Consider the following 19,487-nt stretch of genomic DNA (forward strand, 5'->3'; position numbering starts at 1 on the left):
TCTGGCAGAACAAACGGACTTTGTTGAGAGGAAGCCCTCCTGCGTATGAATGGCCCCTAGTCAGCTCTCCAGAGGGGGCCCCTAACCTGCCCCTTCTTGGCCTGGAGAAACCACAATGCCTGGGGGGCGGGGGTGGATGTTTGGAGCTCAGGCCTTTGTTGTCCGCCTGGATAATGACCCAGCCCCTGGCTGGAGAGAGATTTCCTGGGGCCCCGTCAGGGGTGCCGGCTCCCTGGAGCTGCCTTGCCACTGCTTGGGCAAAGCAGGGTGAGACTGGACCCGCAGTTCCCGTCATCGCCTTGCATTCAGCTGGCTAGCAGGCCAGCTGCCCCCTTGGTCTGGCAAGTCTCTCCCTTTGGGAGCTTGCTTCGGTGACATTTCTTCACCTTTGTGGAGAAATTTCTCTGCTGAACACACAGCTTTATTATATAAGGTTATGGGGAATATTTTATGTTCTTGGAAGCTGCCGTGAGAATTCCTTATGGGCAGACACCCCTTCTTAGGGGAGAAGAATATTCAAGAGGGTGTCTTTGGGGATAGGTGATGGAAACTGATCTTCCCGGGCCTGAATGTGAGCCGGCCGAGGGAGATGGGGACGGGCTTGTGTGTTTCTCCCGGGAGGGAGGAGGAGGAAGACGGAGAGACAAGCACAGGGTGGAGAGGTGGGGGGCTGAAGCCAGCCGTGGGAACCCCTTCCTGTGGCCATGAGCCTTTCGGTAAAGCCACTGCACTCAAAATAGGTCCCTTTAAACATGGACTTCTTGTTCAGCTTGATGAGGGGGGAGTTTGGAGCCACACGCAGGTGCTTGCGAGCTCAGAAGCCAGGAGAGACAAGAGGAAGTGGCAGGGGAGCTCAGGGTGGTCGTGGGCACAACTCTGGATCCTTGCAAATCTGTGGGGTCAGGCTGTGGACTCATTTAACTAACCTCCTAGGAGTGGGGACCATGGGTGACCTCTGAGTGACACTATCAACATCCATCTGCCGGCCTGCACTGACACTGTGGTTTCCCTCCCCTAAGAGAGTCGGGCTTGGGCTCCATGTGCAGAAGCTCACTGACTGAGGTCATGCACCCAATACAAGGCAAGGCATTCTTAGCTCCGGGAACAGGGCAAGTGAACCGGGCCAGGGTGGCAGGCGCGCAGTAGGTCTCATTCTACGCATTAACCCAGATGGAGGTTGCAGCACTGTCTCGGATGCTGCCAGGAAACAACAACTTGTCACAACTTGAGGCCAAAGCACAAGGATGCAGCTCATTGGAACCCGGCTCCTAGATGAAAGCAGGCAGAAGAGGAAGCCGTGCTTGACTAGCTCCAGATAAGCCAAGCAGATGTGGTGCGGGACTCCCCTCTGCAGAGCACAAGCACTGACTGGGCTCATCACCGAAACGGGCCCCCAGGGAGAGCAGCTGATGAGGGCCCCGCTGCGCGGGGAGCCACTTGGCTCTGCACCCCCCGACCAGGGAGGCCTGGCCCCCTGCCAGCTCGGTTTGGAATGGAGGTTAGGCAGTGAGTTGCACATAGAGAGCTCTTGCGAAAGACACAGCAATGCTTTTGGACGACATCCCTTTGTCACAAGCTCTGGGGTTGGGTGGGTAAGGAGACAGAAGCTGGGGTGCTCAGGGTCTATTTTCTGCACAGCCCTTACTCGCAGGGAGAGAGGTAGATATGAAGTGTGTGATGCAGATTGGGTCTCTGGGCTGCTCTGCCCGCTGTGGCTGGCAAAGTAATCAGCCTCCCTCAGGTCAAACACTTGCCTGTCTTGGAACTCAGACACATTCCAGGGAGAAATGAGGGGTATGTGCATGCGTGTTCAAAGTGTGCATGTGTTTAAACAGTGTGAGTACATGTCCAATATGGGTGTGCATTTGTGTGCGGACCTGCTTAGGTAGTTGTGGGAAGCTGTGCTTGGTCAGTTCCCTCATGTACATGTGGACAGTGAGCATGGGCTTTCTCCATGTGCCTGTGTGTTTAGCACTCTGGGTATGTGTTGCCTGACTGCAGGGACATGGCCAGTGTGTACATGGGTACAGTACACACATATATCCACGTGTATGCATGTTTGACCCATGGTCAGGAATGCGTTCATTTTGGGTGTATGTCCTCTACGTGTGTGCGCAGACTGTGAATGTATATGTGTACAGAGTGTAGGTCCAAATGCACCTGTCATCATAGCAGTGTATTGTACGTGCATCCAAAGGGGGTCATGTCCCACGTGTATGTGTATTTTTTGCAAAACCACTGTATGTGTGTCTAATGTGTGTGTCAGTTTGTGTGCAAGAGTATGAGAGAAAAAACACAGAATAGGAAACAATATGTCTGTGCTGTTTGTCACTTGTCACATCTCCCTAGCACAGTACCCAGGGCTTGCCCCCTCACAGCCCTCCTAACCCTCCTCCATTCCAGCCCCATTGCCTACCATGCCCCATGGCCCCATTGGTCCCTTTGCTCTAATCCTGTAAAACTGCGTGCAGCTTTCTCAATGGACCAGGTTGCTCCATGCCCCAGGACCTTTCCTCATGCTGTTCCCCTCCTAGAATGCCTCCCCCTTCTTCCAACTTTCTGGCACTCATCATTTCATATTCACTTCAAGTGTTACCCATCTATGAAGCCTCCTTGATGTTGGAACTAACCATTTCCTATTTTGTCTCCCAGCCAAGAATGCAAACACATTTCCCCCCAAAGAACCTCTAATGCTTGAGGCACTCATGTGCCTACATAACTGTTTTCCTGTCCAAGACGGTACCTGCTTGTCAAGGCAACAAAACTGACCTCTGCTCTGTGAGCATTAACACATCCCAGGCCTTCTACTAAGCATAGTCTCGTTCCCACAGCAGCCCTGGTAGACAGGTGGCTTTATTCTCTGACTCCAGGGCCCAGACTTTTTGTTGTTCTGCCATTTCTAGGTTGGAACCTATTCTTCTGATTGATACCAGTTGCTGTTCTAAACTCTCAAAATACAGCCCAAAATTGCCCTCACAGAGCTTGAATTCTAGTTCCAGTTGACTCCATGAAGTGGGGATGAATGGAGTGTGTGTGGGTATGTGTGTGAAAGTGGATTCTATTATGGACAGGAAAGCCCCAGGATCCAAGATGATCTCAGGAGAATGTTTCCTGAATAGTTATTTGTGAAACCGCCAAGTAGAGGGGTTGGGATGCAGACCATCAGAAGAACTGTGGTAGACACATAAGGCCCCCAAAGATGTCCACTTGCTACTGCCCAGAACCTGTGATTATGTTTAGATTACATGACAAAGAGGAGTTTAGGTTATAGATGGAATTAAGTTCGCTAATTAGCTGATTTCAAGATAGGGAGATTATCCTAGATTAAAAGGGTGGGTCCAATTCATTGCATGTGTTCTTAAAATTGCAAGGGAAGGCAAAAGGGGAAAGAGTCAGGGTGGTTGGTGTGAGAAGGGCTGGACCACCACTGCTGGCTTTGAAGGGGGAGGAAGCAGCCAGGAGCTAAGGTGGGTGGGTGGCATCTAGCAGCTGGAAAAGGCCAGGGGATGGATTCTCCCCCACAGCCTCCGGAATGAATGCAGCCCTGCCGACACCTTGATTTCATGCCCAGTTAGACCCATGTCGAAACTCTGACCTCCAGACTGGAGGAGGATGAATGTGTTTTAAGTCACTAAATTGGAGGTATATTGTAAAACAGCAGCCACAAGAAATGGATACAGTCGCCAGGGTTTCAGGCCGGGAGAAACTGGTTCTTGCCTTAAAATAGGATCTGCATGTGCTAAAGGCGTAATAAAGGGTGAAGGGTTGGATGGCAAGAGCCAATGAACAAGTTCCAACTGTATACCTTCAACAGGTTGATGGCCCTTAGCCTGGACTTTTCTGCCGTGATGGGTGCATTTCACCAAGCTATGGAGAGCTACTTAAGGGGAGGGCATGGGCTATTATTCCTGCTACAAATTTGAGAATAAAAGTGAGACCCACCAGGGACTAACACAACAGTTCCTCATGACAACGTGAACTTGATCCCCAACCAAAGGTCCCAGAAGCTCTACGGGCAAGGCTCTGGTGACGGTGAGCTTCAGGCCCTATCCAGAAAGCAGGTCATCCTGACTCCAGACAGACCCACTCCACTTGGACAGCATCCCCACTGTCTGCAAGCCCGGGGTGGCAATGGCCGCTCAGCGTCGGCTTCATCAATAGCCATAAAATGAATAATTACATATTTCCCACTTAGGCTCATTGTCGGGGCGGACAGAAAGCTCCACAAATAGGGCCACAACTGAGAAGGCTCATGAGGGAAAACTGGGCCGAAGCTGAGCAATGACTGCGGGGGGGGGGTTCCATTACCACAATTAGCATACTGTATAAACAGCACTTCAGGGCTCTATCTGGGAGTTCGTGGTAATCCATCTGAAATAGACAACTGCTTTATGCAGGGAGGAATGAGGGCGACTATGTCCAATCCAATGTAACAGTCTAGTCTGCAAACAGTCCTCTTCCTTCTGGTTCACGCTCTCCCGGCCTCTCCCTGCTGGGCCCGAGCGGCAGTCCCTCCTTGCAGCTGCACTCACCTGAATGGTAAATCAAGCACCCTGAAAACCTGGGGTGGGGCAAGTCTTTTCAGCACTGCCTGGGCTCCGCTTACCCCATGCTGGGGTCCTGCTCATTTCTTCTTTCTGCCTTACACCCCATCCGAATGCTGTGTGTCTTCCTACTTCCAAAGGAGCCCCGTCTGCTGTCCAGGGCAAGCTTCTCTGCACGCAGATTCCTCCGCACACCTGGCTGATGCCTTCCGTCCTTCCCAGGGCCTGCAGGTTGTATGCCTCTGTGCCCTTCCTGTCTCTCTCTCTCGGGACACCTGGCTGAAGTTGCCATTCTATCATCCGCCTGCACTCTGAGTAAAGCAATTCAGCGAAGAGCTGGGCAAATTCTGATCGCTAGACTTCAGAAATGGAAATATTTTACAGCTTTCTAGTGAGCTAGCTGGTCTTTCTGTTGTTCTGTTTTGGCTCTTTGGAAGGAAATAGCCAAAAATTGTCACCAAGATGTGTTAACGAGGTTAAAAATATATATAACATTGACAGTATGAAAAGAGCAAGGGTACACTCTCATTCCCCTGTCTCTCTGTGTAATTTGGGGTTGTACACATTTTCCTTCTAAAGATTTTGAAATACTGAAAATGAATGCCTGAACTTTGACCGACTGTTAACCACTTGAAGGATTTTTCTGCAGCACCAAAAGTCAAATACAGGGTGGGGAAAATGGCAATCACTGTGACAAACAGATATGTCCCCAAACATTGCCCCTGGTGGCAGGGGGTGGGGCACAATGGCCCCTGGTTGAGAACCATTCTCTTCAATGAATTTTTACAGTAATTCTGGAAATGGGAGGTTTCACCTCAGAGAGGGAAGTGTCTGGCCTGAGACCACGCAGGTCTCGTGACTCTAGGTTCAAACTCAGATCTCAGACCCTTTGCATAGCTGTGCAGCTGTCCCATAGATGGTTTCAGAAAATTCCATGCAGCCCGAAGCAGGGGCACCCCACCTTGGGTTCTAGCTAAAGGACACAGCAAGGCAGGGCTTCCTTGCCCAGTGTGCAGAGGGCTTCGAGATCTGGCTGCAAAAAGAACAACACAGTCTGTGTTGAGAAGAAACCCACAGCTTAGAAAAAAAAGCAGGGACATGTCTGATTCATCGAGGTGACTCATACCTGGGACCACTTCGCCTGCTTCCCGTGGCCTGTCACGGCTTGTGAAGGGCCGTGGTGACTGGCAAAGAGAAACTCCCTCTTGAGTGCCCAGGATGGATCCACCCTCTGGGTGCAGAGAGAGCTCAGTGCAGCTATTAAGATAACTTTATCAGTGACGCGGAATCAAATTGCAGAGAATCCAGCATGCAATGCTTGGACGGTCCTGGAAAGTCTCCAGAGCGTTCCTGGCCAGCCCAGTACACCCCTCCATGAATAGCTGAGGAACCTGGGAGCAGAGGGCAGCTACCATGTACAGAAGAAGGTATTCAAAAATTGCTAGCAAGACCAGAGCTCGGGGGGCGGGCAGTGATCTTTAGGTGCAGATATAGGTGGTAATTATGCTGGCAAACATAGAGTTCATCTCTTTACATATAAACCCATGTTGCCTCCGTGATTACATCAGGCGTCTGGGAAGCCGTGTGCGCGGCCCTCTATTATCTCCTGATAGACTACTTTGTGATCTCATTCATGTCATTTTCTTGACAAGAGGGTGTAATCTTCTTGCTTCGTGGGTCTCACATTTCTCTGTGCAGTTCATCCACCATCCCGCTTGCTGAGTGACTGGGTTGACAGAGACGCCCGTGAATTTCCACCGTTCCCATTAGGGGTCTTTGTGCCCCTCCAGCAGACAGTTGCCCAAATTCCACCCATTAAAAAAAAGAATGGGCTAATTAAGCCTGCCAGCCTAATTTTGTGCTTTCTAATTTTGCCCTTTAAATGCATCATAATTATCAGATGCAAAATACATTTTCAAATGCAGAGGCACTGACGGGTGTATTTTTAAATGTGCAGGGCTAAGATGGGAGCTAGCAAAGAAGCAGGCAATATTTTTAACTTGCATCGGGGCAGGGAAAGGCCATTGCCTCACTGATTCCTGCCACTGTATTTGGAATGAAAACAGCATTTATTGAATGTGTTACCAGAATGGATGTAATTGTGCTGCTTTCCCAAGCAATGCTCCTGGGTGACATGTCCTTTGGGGTGCACTTGGACCTGTGGGCAACATGGCCCTGAGACTCTTGGCTTCACACTGAAGCATGAGAACACATCTTCTTGGAGCTGCAACAAGTCAGGGTTGGTACAGACATGAAGTTGGAAGAGTTTTGGTGAACCCGTGATGCAAGTCCTTCCTCATTATTATTATTTGTAAAGGTTTCAGTAGCTTTTCTTTGTTATGGACAAAAGTAGGTGCCCAAAACCTTTGGTTCCTGGAGCTTTTGGACAGAACTTTGGTATCCAACTTACCCTCAAAGGCATTGTATAATTCCATTTAAAGCAAATGTCAAAAGCAAAAAGGGTCATGAAGAATTACATATCATATTCCATTTAAAAGATATCAGTATTTTGCTCAGTGTTGGCAATCCATACAAATGGCATACTGTAAGTCAGTGGAACATAGTGCATTTCAGTGGGTCCAGCATAAATAATCCCCATAAAGGCACATCAGCCTGGGACTTGGGACCATGAAGTTATTCCCTTTGAGAGTCTATGCATCCCTATCTCTTGAAGTCCTTCCTTTTAAAGATGGGGAAACTGAGGCCCGGAGAGGGGCCAGGCATGGTCAGGTTTGCATGACATATGAGAGAGACAGAGTTAAGACAATGTGCTTCTGTACCTTCTCCTGTTCCCCCTTAGGACAGAGAAAACCAACCCTCCCCCCCAGGTGGATCCACAACCTCAGTGTTGATGAACTGACAAATATATGAACACATTTGGGTTATGGCCACACAATGGAATATTATACAGCCATAAAAAGGGACAAAATATTACACTCAGTGAAGGAAACCACACACAGAAAGTCACCATTTGTAGAATTCTGTTTGTATAAAATTTACGGAATAAGCAAATTCAGAGAGAGAAGTAGACTAGTGGTTTCAGGGGTTGGGGATGGAGAAATGGGAAAATGTTTGCAAGTATGCCTTTCCTTTTGGGGGGTTACAGAAATGTTCTGAAATTGGCGGTGAGAGTTGCACCACCTTAAGAATATATTAAAAGCCAGTGATTTTAAAAGAGTGAATTTAATGATATGTGAAATATATCTCTATAAAAATACTGGGTTGCATTATAAAATTGAAACAAAAGATTGATTATCTCTTTACCTCTTTATTTCCCTCAGAAATGGAAACCAAATGTTTCCGTATTGATTTAGTGGTTTCTGAGGTCTTTTCTGAGCACTGTCCATGGTCCACTGTATAGACCAAAAAGCAGACCGAAAGGACTGTCCAGGCTTGAGGAAGGCAGGGATCTGGTTGAGGTCACAAAGGCCGATGTAAGAAATTCAGTCGGAGCAGAAACGCATTGCCCGTGGAGCCACACAACCTGAATTCAAACCCTGACTGTGCCACTTAGAGCTGTGCGACCCTGGACAGATTATTTAAGTGCCCTGGGCTTGAAAGCTCTGTAAAATGGAAATGCCATGAGTACCTGCCTTGAGAAATTCTTATGGGGATTAAATGACGAATTGTTATTTGTAAAAGGCTAGAACACTGTCCTGCACCATGTAAATACTATGCATGTTTTCCATTAAATAATGTAATTTCAGAATTATGTTAATTTCCCTTTGCTGCTGTTAACTACTTACCACGAACTTAGCAGCTTACAAGACAAATGTCACATCTTGCGGATCTGGAGATCAGAAGTCAGGAATGGGTGTAAGCCTACAGCCATGGTGTTGCAGGACTGCTTTAATGCTGGAGACTCGAGGGAAGCATGCATTCCTTCCCTTGTCCAGCTTCTGGAGGCACCTGTAGTCCTTGGCTTGTTGCCCAGTGTCACTCTGACCTCTGTCCCCTCTGTCGCCTCCCCTCTGACTCTGACCCTAGTGCCTTTCTCTTATGAGCACCTTGTGATTACATCAGACCCACATGGATAATCTGGGATAATTACATCTACAAAGTCCCTTTTGCCATGTAAGATAACATATTCACAGGTCGTGGGGTTGGGAGATCTTTTGGGGGGCGGCTCTATTCTTTCACAAGAATATGTTAATTTATGGTGCAGTTAGGCAGGGGGTCAGGAAATATTTGACCCCCTGAGATTTCCACTTACTTCAAATACATCAGTGGGTCAGGAGTTGAAGGGAAGCTGGACTGGCACCCTAGGGCTTAGACCTCAATCATTCTAGCCCCCCACCCACATCAGCTCATTGGGGGGATGAACAAGAGACACATTGCTCCTCATGCGGGCATCCTCCGACCAAGGATCTTGGCACTTTCTGTTCCTTATGCCTGAACACAGTTCCTTACAGCCTTCCTTTGTCTGTTGGCTCAAATGTCCCCATCTCAGGCTGACCCTGATCACCCTATTGAAAGTTGCAGCCTACTTTCTACCCCGCTGTCCCACCCTGGACTGACCTCCGTGTCCCCGTCTCATGCTCTATCTAATGCATGTGCTTCGCAAGGTTATGGTCTCTACCCGTCCACTAGGATGCACACTCCACTGGAGGCAGGGATTTTTGTTGGTCTTGTTCACGAGCACCTAAAATGGTGCCTGGAACACAGCTGGATCTTCATATTTAATTGGCTGAACAAAGGAACCTTGATCAGACTCCTATTTCTCTCCCCAAAGCCACCTAGAGGGTGATTTTGAAAGGCTGTCCTAACCCAGGTTTCTATAGGACATGTGCTTTTCTCAGGAGAGACCTCAAGAGCCCCTGGAAGCCAGCCAAGGAGGCAGAGAACCAAAGAGGTTCTTTTTGGTCTAAATCTATGCAAATTGGTGGTTTGTCCTCCAAACGTGAGTGTTTATCTCCATTTCCTTTGGCAGCTGATTGAGCGACCGGAAGCACACCGAGAGCTGTGACCTCACGTGGCCTCTCTCCTGAACACATTTGCGCCTCTAAAGCCTTGGTACATTGCGGCCACCACCCCTTCCCAATGGAGGAGCCCGCAGCCCCAATCCAGGCGGCTCCTTGCACAGTCCTGAGGATGCCCCCCAGTCCCATTCCCAGGCTCTTACTTGGCTGTGCACCAAAACTGAGTTCCGCCCACGAACTGAGACATTTTTGGGGGCCAAGAGCAGAGGCCACCCTCCTCAGCCCTCTGTTAAATAAAGCCCAGAGCTCATTGTGTTGGTGTTCATCTGCATGGAGTCACGATGTTACCATCTGCAAGGTTACAGTGAACACCAAGCACAACTTTTTCATGTTATGGACAAGAAACTGAAGTGGGAAAAAGGAAAGGGTTTACCTAAGATGACCTAGCTGGTCACTCAAAGGGCACATCCGGAGGGCTGCAGGCGTTGGGACAGCCTGGTGCACAGCTCAGAAGGCTCTCTCCACCCAGCCTGGGATTGCACAGTACTACCATAGATTGTCACGTGCTAGGCACTCTGCATATGTTATCTCCACCTTCATAAAAAAGCTCAAGGCCCAAGTGGTTTATTTTTTTCTTTAAAGAAGTCACTGACCTACTTAAGGAATCTTATGAAATCTAAAATTTATTCCTTCATAAAAATGCATATGTACCAAAAATTACATTCAATTTTAAAGGCTCCTTAAGGATCCCCAGACTCCAGGCTAAAAGCACCTGCTTTAAGTTAAGTATTATTATTTTTCCCATATAGAAAATGAGCAAAATGAGGCTCAGAGAAGTCACGTGCTGTCCTCACACACAGCATGCCCTTAAATACAAGATGGCCGGACTCCACAGCTCAAGCTGCATCCTTGCCTCAGAGTACACTGAGTTGAAAGCCACAGATTCCAGAAAGCAAGTGTTCACTCATTCTTAACTCAGCCAATGCTTTTTAAAGCATCTACTAAGTGCCTGGCATTGAAATAAGAGATGCCTGTTGGAGCTCACAAAAGCTTTTGCCATAGCTGTTAGCCTGCTTTCCTTTCTCCAAGAGAGAACCTTCAACTGGGAATTCATGGCCGGCCTTCCCAGGCCTTTCAGTAGGAGTGGCCATACACAGGTCCCCAGGGAAGGAGAGCTGGCGATGTCCTACTGAGGGTTCTTCTACTGAACAAAGGAGCAGCTGAGGCACAAAATCAGCCAGCAGCCAAATGCATTCCACGTAAGTTGATAAGCATTGTATCTAGATCCTACAGGAAGCATTCCCATCGTGGTATGTTTATGATTAAGAATGTTTCATTCCAGAGCAACAGGGCCCCTTTTCCGGCCTCTTTTAGAGGTGATGGGGCTGGAAAGCCCATACCACCTGACGGACCCTTCGCACCACTCTTGTGGGGGTCCAAGTGCTGTCTGGCTAATACAAAGGGTGAGGGGCCAGCAGTGGGAATGGAGGTCACCAGGAAGAGCCTGAACCTGGTAAGTGACAGAGGCTGCTCAGAGCTGAGCAAGTGGGCCAGCCTGCGTGCACAGGTGATATGAGTAATGGGTGGCTTCTCCTCCTCATTCTATTTTCTGTCTGACTCAGTGGCCTCTCCCAGTCTCTGGAGCAGCTTTCTCCTGACAGCAGCAGGGTTTCTCCCGAATCTGGTCCCAGGACACTTTTCCTGATTTCTGGCTACTCTTCAGAGATAATGCAATTCTAGCTCCTTCCAGCTAGCCTAGCCCTGCTCTGGCCTTCAAGGAGATGAGGCTTGGGAAATCACCCCCCATTGGGGAAGTACCATCAGAAGGGGTCATGGAGCCATGGGCCATGGAGCAGGTCTGGGTGCATAGAAGGACCCACTAGGCAGTCTGAGGTCCAATTAATTGATCATTTCAAGCAAGGAGAGTGCAGGGTTGAAGTAATGTGCAGCATTCACATTGGAAGTGATCAGTGAGGCTCCCAACTCTTCTGTGTATGAAGGGCCCTGGGTTTGAATCCTGCCTCAGCCACCAAGTCTGTGTGATTATGAACATGTCACTTCTCCTTTTGGGGACTCAATCTTTCCATCTACACAGTGGGTGGAACCACATGATTTCCCCAGGCCTTTTTCTTCCCCTAAAACCTCGCTCTTCTTTGAGCTGAGAAACAAAAGCAGCCAAAACGATTTTCTTAAATTGAGGTATAATTTACATACAGTGTAAAGCTCTTCAATGTACCTCGACTCAGTTTTGACAATTACCTACACTTGTGTGACCTCACTGGCCCCCAACCAGGACATAGAATGTTTCCATAACGACAAAAACGTTCCTTTATGCCATTTCCCATTCAATTCTCCAACCCCAGAGGGAACCACTAATCTGAGTTCTATCACTGTAGGTGAGGTTTGTGTATTCTTGAATTTCACCTAAATGATACCATACAGTACGGACTTTTGGGTCTGAGTTCTCTCACTCAGCACATTATTTCTGAGACTCATCCATGTTGTTGCATGTATGTAGCTTATCCCACTTTTTTTTGGCTGAGTAATATTTCATTGTATGAATATATCACAATTTTCTTTATCCACTTTCCTAGTGATGGATATTTGGTCTTTCTCCAGTGTTTGACTATTACAACTAAAGTTGCTATAAACACCCTTATACGAGGCTTTTTATAGATTTATGTCTTCCATTCTCTTGAATGAATATCTAGGAGTCAAATTGCTGGGTCATAAGGTATAACTTAGTAAGGAACTATTAAATAGTTTCCCAAAGTGGTTTTTACCATTTTACTCCCACCAAAAACATATGAGTTCTGGTTGTTCCACATCCCACCCATCATGTGATGTTGTCATCGTTTCTTCTCCTTAACATTCAAGGGAGCATATCATGGTTCACAATGATTTTTATATCCATTTTCATTTCTTATGCTTCCTTCTACCTTTGAACTAAAGACAGATTGTTATCAAGACCACTTTAAAGAATCAAAGATACTTTAAAAGCTTATTAAATATCTATACTCTTAGCAGATGGCTGCTCTGCTAAATCACGCCTCATTTAATGACTGTATTCCAGATCACTTCATCCATTTCTTTTCATAAATATGTATCCATTGCAAATAGACGTAAGCTTTGGTGCTAGAGTCTTATCAAGATGGTAAAGAAAAGTAAGGTTTGGTTTGAGCTCTCAAGGGCCTTACAGGAGAAGCAGACCCTAGCACCAACATTGTCATTATGTTGCTGTGATGTGACCTGGGGGGCGTGCCTCAGTAGAGGAGACAAGTGGGATATCTAGGAATAGGGAAAAATAATACCCACTGTACCAATCAAGGGAGGAGATGGGTGTGTTTTTTAAAAATCTGTATGTAAAGCAATATTAGAGGAACCAGGAAAGGAGTGGGCAGGGAAGTTAAACCTGACTGTGTCTCCCTAACTTCCTAATGTGGCATGTGGTGGGCATCCTTGAGACATGGGCACACTTGGAGTGGCTGGTGGAGGTTGGGGAAGCCAGCCCAGTGAGTGGAAGGCTTCAGCAACAAGCTGGTGTCTGAGACGGGCTGGAGCTGCCCACACTGGGCAGTGGTGTGTCCCAGGAGCGGGAGGCAAAGCGGTTGGAGGAGGTGGCAGCTGAGCCGTCCCTCCGCCATCTTGACCTGGAAGGCATGCCCGGTGTCTGAGGGAGGGAGGCCTGGGCCTTCTTTGGGGAATAGCGGACCAACATCTGAATTCAGGCTCCCCTGCCCCTGCGAGGTCTTATTCTCCCACTGGCGTCATGCTGACTGAGAAGAGTGGGCCAGAGCCCGCCCCCCACTCCTTCTCCACAATTGAGTACTTACTGTACGGAGCATCCTGTGTAAACTGCTAAAGTCTTGGCCCCTAAGTTCAAAGTTTAATCATCATATGGAAAGGTGAAATCATTACTACAATACAGGGCGAAACATGCTCAAACGGAGCCACGTATTGGGAACTGAGGCAGGGTCATGCAATCCCATCTGGAGGGATCAGGGAATGTGGTTTGACGGATGGGAAGCAGGTGGAGGGGACGGTCAGCCAACAAAAGGGGCAGTGTATGCACAGGTCTGGAGGAGAAACAGAGCTCGGCATTCTGAGGGAGTGGGCTGGAGGCCCTTCAGTGGGACTGGGACCCCAGACTGCTAGAGGTCTGCAGAAGTTTGCAAACCCTCATACCTTCGGACCACTGAACCGGGCAGACACTCTATAGAATTTCCCCGAGTTCCTTTCTGAACAGTTGTGTGTGTGCTTTGCATGCGTGTATGTGGGTGTGTGTTGACTCACTAGGTTCTGTAGCTGCAGGCTCTAGAGGTTGGGGGTGAATACAGTCCATTTGGTTTTGCTCCCCACAGCTCATGACAATGGTCTCTTTCTGCTGCTGGGCACCACTCGGTGGCTCTTCCTTTGCAAAGTCTGCATTTGCCTCTGAGGATGAGGGGAGCAAAGGATGAGAGACCACACCCAGAATCTAGAAAAATTATTTGAGCTGCTACTGGGTTAGGGGATGGGAGTCAGGGTGTTCTCATTAGAGTCAGGGCCGCCTGTGCCAGAGATGATCCCCAAGCCAGAGAGCATCTGAAAGGACCTGTGGGCTGGAAAGTTGGGGGTACTTGGAGCCTGTGCAGAGCAGGGACTTGAACCATAAAATCTCTGAAGTCCCAAGTAAACCCCAGGCTAAGAAGGCTTCCCTCCAGGATAACCAGGAGTCAACCCTAGTAGCTAGTCTGTTGTGGGCAGAGAAGGGTAAGCAAGCTCAAAGCGAGACTTCTATGAGTTGTTAGGACTGACAAGGCAGAATATCAATACACACAGGTTAAAAGTAACTGATTAAAAAAGAGATGTTTGTTGCAAACTCCCATACTGGGAAGGCAAGACTCAACTATCCAAGGATCATGGCACCTAGAAGCTGGAAAAAGCCAGGTGGCTCTGCAGGAGGTGGGGTCTATGGCTGTACACCTTGATTCCTCTGAGGATGAAGGCTGTGGTTCGGCTACAGGGCCAGGCCACGAGCTAGACATTAAACAGTCAGACCATCCCTTGTGGACCAGCCATGAGTGTTGAGAGGAAAGCCTCCATTTCAGTCCATGAAGTCCTGGGCCCGTACAGGGATCCTGAGGAGGCAGGACTTCAGGAGTGGTCAGAAGATCAAAATGCTTGCAGAGAAAATATATTCTTTTTCAATGATGCTACTTCTCCACCCTCAAGATTCCACTTCCCCATGGGCTACCCTTAAGGCTACCCCATGTCCCAAAAGTCACGTAGCCAGGGTGACCGTGACCTCTGCTCTCCCCACCCCCACATCTAACCCATCCCCAAGAAGTCCCCGAGTTCTGCCGACTGACCTCGTAAACACCGTATGAACTTACTCTCAGTTACAAGGGCCATAACTCAAGCTTTCACCCTCTCTTGCCCAGGCTATGCCCGCACTTCCCCACATAGACATTCTGTCTCTAATCTTGGCCTGCATCCCCCAGACTAACCTACGCTCTGGAGTCGGAGATGGTTTTAGAACTGAATCCTACTTGTACCATTCCACCAACCTCCAGCGTGCGCACAGGATCCAGGCTGACTTCCTTAGCTGAGTCACTAGACGCTCCCTGATCTGACCTGGCCCACTTCCTCACCTCCTCGCCCCCCACACACCTCCTGCAGTCTTCTCTCCACCATGCCAGTCACCGCCCGATCCTCACATGTACCTCACTTAATCCTCTTCATCTCTGTGATTTTACTCAGCCAGTGCTTCTCCCTGGGGTGCCTTTCCACTCAAGCCAGGGAAGAGCCCCCTCTCTGGGCTCCCAGGGCATCCTTGACCCCCACCTTTGGCCTCACTTACCACATAGTCTCAAGTGATTGGCTTATGGACTGGACCTCCCTGTCTGACTACTTGAGGGAGAACCACTGAGTTGAATTCATCTTTATATCCTCATCTTTTATTCCAATGTCAGCCACACGATCAGCAGGCAGAAAATAACTCTTGAATGGCAAATGGCCCTGTGTTGAACTAGCGTACCCAGTTTATCCTTAACCTAAACCCACAACATAGGTAAAAGATCTTACAGACATGAGTTCAAATTCCTTCCCCATTACTTCCCAGAGATGTGCCAGGGGACAAGCTACTTGATCCTTCTCAGTTGTCATGTGTAAAATGATGAACACAATTGATTTACCATGAGAATTACAAAAAAGAGTTTATGCAAAGCTCTCTCCACAGAGCTTTACATGCTGTGTGAATGCTCCGGCTGCTGCCATTATTATTATCCTTATTATCAACAGTTGAGTAGGACTCCTTCTTCGCTATTTACTGTTGGGGGTTTTCACTCCTGCTTTTGGCCTTGATTTTCGATGACATTTCTTCATCTTGACATCACAGGTGGTAGTTGGCAGACCGATTCATATACAATATTTTCTTCCTTATTGTCAAATAACAGAAATGCCAGTCTTCCTGAGATCTTATCTATGTCCGCACAATTAATGAGTGTGGTTCACTGCAGGCATTCAATTGTGGGTTTGCCCTGCTAGACTGTGGGTGTGCATAGAGACCAGGGGGAGAGACTAAAGCAAACGTTCACTGACTCTAATAAATACACAGTGTATATTATGCACTACATGTTTTTTCTTCTGAACAAGTTAGGTCTAAGCTGAAAGTCTGGCCTTGGTCTCCAGCCCAAGCAGCTACTATAAAGGGCTCTGACTCCATTATCTAGTCTTGTGGTCTTTGTAAGACAACTCATTTCTCAATTCAAGAAGTGATTATGTGTAAGAATCTAGGGAAGGACTCATCTACTCACACTCATTACCATACCCAAAACAAACACAATGATGCCTATTAACATCCAAGGTGTTCCCTTGTGTAGTGGCCCTTGGAAATCCAGAAGGTACCATTGGCAGTTTCTATCAAGGGTGACTACACTTCACTTGTCAGAGAGGTTGAAAGATTTACCCAACTGAAATTCCCTCCAGGGCCTGCTGGCCCACTGCTGTTCTCTGACCTCCCACAGACCAAAACGATCATTCTGTTTGTCAAATTCATGTTTAGCCATTGTGCAAGAGCCCATTACTAAGGGAAGATCTTTAGAAATGATTATGGCAAATCCCTGTTATTGTTGGTTGTGCCTGGTCTTTGTTGAAAACCTTCCTCAACCTTCTGTCCTATCTGCCTTCCCTTTAAAGTTTTTGCAGTGTCTTATTGAAATAAGGTGAGCTGTTCTGGATTGATAAAATGTTATATAAGCTTGGTATTACATTTTTTAAAAAAGACAATATCTGTGGGATTCAGCTTGTTCCCAGGGACTATGCAAGTTACTTAGGATATTGTAGGCATATCAGTTAATCATGATGAGCTGACAAACGTTACGTGCATGAGGCTTGTAGAAGTTATTAAACTTTCCTAAGGTCACACAAATAGTAAACAGAGCGGATGAAATTAAAACCTTTTACAGCTTAATCCAAATTCCACACATTCATTATCCTGCTTTTTTTTTAATACTTCCTGGAGTTTTGTTTCCTAGCCACAGCCCTAAGCAGGTTTTTCCATCGTGGAGAAAACAGTCAGAGAACACAGTCAGAATATAACCCAGCAGGAAGAGGGGCCTCCTGCCTCTCCAGAGACTGAAAAGAACATACATATTGTTAGGCCAGAAATTCAATAATATCTACTCCTCATCAAAGAGGAGAGGTTTATGACAGAGATGTAGGAAAAGCAGCTTGGAGAGATTTCCTCACGAGTTATAAAAGCTAATGTTCTTTATCTCAAAAATATGCAATCAATTCAATTACAGCATTGAAGTAAAATTCCTTTCCAGGTACACCCCTAGACTATCGATTGCATCTCTGAGAGCAAAGAATTCTGCTTAAATAATCATGTGTTGGCATTTGGATAGAACTTGAGCTTCCACAATACCACTGTTCAGTGTTAGAAAGATGAAGAGATGCCCTTGAGTTTTAAAGTTTGCTGGGTCCCTTCCTCCAGAAGATACCATTCCTGGTTGGGATGGTGGTGGGTGCTTCTCTGCCAACAAGAATGGCTAAGGGATACGTTAGTTCCAGAATCTGCAGTAGCTACATATTAATTGCATTTAATTACACAAGACTAGATCGATCAAATATCTTCTAGGTATTTTGTGCTTTGTTTTAGGTACCAATATATAATCTGAAGTATAAATAATGCAAATTTCCCTTTTGGAAATCTCAACTAGTCCACTGGTCTGGTTACTCGGGGCCTATTCCTTTGCTGTGAAATTCAGTTTTCCTATCTGCATTGGAGTTGTGGGCAGCCAAAGAATCATTCTTGCCCCAGCAGACAGCATTTGGCCCTAAGCAGTCTGTGAATAATTAAACAATGATTACAGCTTCAAGTTCTAAAATGTTCAACATTTAATACATGTTAAGTAACATTTTTTTCCTCCCACTGGAGAAGGAGGACTGGATAAAATACTTGTCTAGATTTAAGTCCCTCATTCTCCAAACTCACTTCGATGATGACTCTGTTCAAGCACCAACGTTTAAGAACTGCCCTCTCTGCCAACCCAGGCCCAGGCTCAGTAAAGCTTTACCACTGAACAATTCCCAAATTAACAAGAAGTATCATTTGCTGAAACACTGTGTTCTATACCTCACTTGCCCAAATATTTGCTGGGGGACCTTGAGTGGACCCCAGCATATTTCTAAGTCTCATGTTATTTTCCTGTATAAACAGAGAGTTGACCTATCTGATTTCTAAGACCCCTTAGGAGCTTATTACGTATTTATGTCAAAGTAGAGGAGAACCAAAATTGTTCTCAAATATAACAGGAATGGAGCAAATAAGAACTAGGAGGAGAGAAGGAAGTGGGAGTGAAGAGCCAGTATTTGCCACTGGAAGGAACTGGGATCAAGTGCTGCGTCTTACAGATTGTGTCACCTCAAGGAAGTTTCTCCCTCTAAACCTTCAGGTCTTTCTTTGTAAAAAAATATTGGATGATACCGCATGCCCTGTAGACGTGAGAATTAACTGTGATGCATATGAAGAACTTGGTGCAGTTCTGACACAATACAAACTCTCAATTGCTGGCTCCAAATAAAAATTAAAAAACAAAACAAAGAACAAATGGTACATACCTGCCTCTCAAGTCTTTGCCTTCGGAGGCTCTTCTTGGTCTGTCCATCCTCGTCTTCTCTTCTTGGCTGGCTCTTGAGCTCCTTCTGCTAAACCTCTTAGCTCTCTGTCTTAGGTCTGAAAAGCAGTGCCAGTATATAGTTAATTGCTCAAAGTAAGTCTTTCTACACTATCTCTAGCGTCCACAGAACTCAGAGCCTGTCTTTGGAAATAAACGAGGACATTTGTTTATTATGCATTTGTGCTGCCTTCCCCCCCAGCTTAAACTACTCCCCCGCCACGTCTGTCTTACACACTGTAGCCAGATGATCACATCTGTCCAAAATGCAGATCTCCTTAATAGCTTCCCACTGATGTTATTTATCGATAAAGCAAATGTTCTTAACAGAGCCCTGCTTTTTTCAGACCTTGACAATTTCATCAGACCCGTTCTGTATCTCTACTTTCTTCAAGGATGAGCTTTCTCTCACTGCCTCAAAAACAACATACTCCTTTGTGCACCAGCACCACTGACACAATCTGCTTCTGCCCATTGAAATATCAGTCCCCGGCCAACTATATTCTTGTTCTCTATTCTATACCAGCTCAAAATTTTCTTCCTCCAGGAAGTGTTCCTTGATATTTACTCTTACTCCATCCATCCAAGACAAGATCACGGCCTCTTGGTAAATGTGTTAAGAAGCCTATACGGTCCTTTTTTAAAAAAAACAATCATTATGCTTGAAATTTAACAACTTTTGGCGCAGCCCATTATTTGATATCTATTCCCTCCTCCCTGTATGAACTCCAGATTCAGGCTGTGACTGTCCTTTCCACTATGATATTCGCACTGCACGATACAGTGCCTAGTACACAGTAGGTATTCAAATAAGGACACATAGAAAATGAAGAAGGTTCATCCTGTACTGCAAGATACAAAGT

At 46.9% G+C, this 19,487-nt stretch overlaps 1 long non-coding RNA gene across 1 annotated transcript in view; it reads right to left on the minus strand.

The window, feature by feature from the left end:
- The window catches only part of LOC108392218 (uncharacterized), a 53,722-nt gene extending 34,918 nt beyond the window's left edge, over window positions 1-18,804 (minus strand). The window contains exon 1 of the long non-coding RNA XR_012126890.1: window positions 18,569-18,804. This is a non-coding gene — a long non-coding RNA (uncharacterized lncRNA). The remainder of the gene's footprint in view (window positions 1-18,568) is intronic.
- Between the last annotated feature and the right edge of the window lie 683 nt (window positions 18,805-19,487).

This window comes from Manis javanica, chromosome 17 (genome assembly GCF_040802235.1).
Source record: "Manis javanica isolate MJ-LG chromosome 17, MJ_LKY, whole genome shotgun sequence".
Classification (NCBI taxonomy): domain Eukaryota; kingdom Metazoa; phylum Chordata; class Mammalia; order Pholidota; family Manidae; genus Manis; species Manis javanica.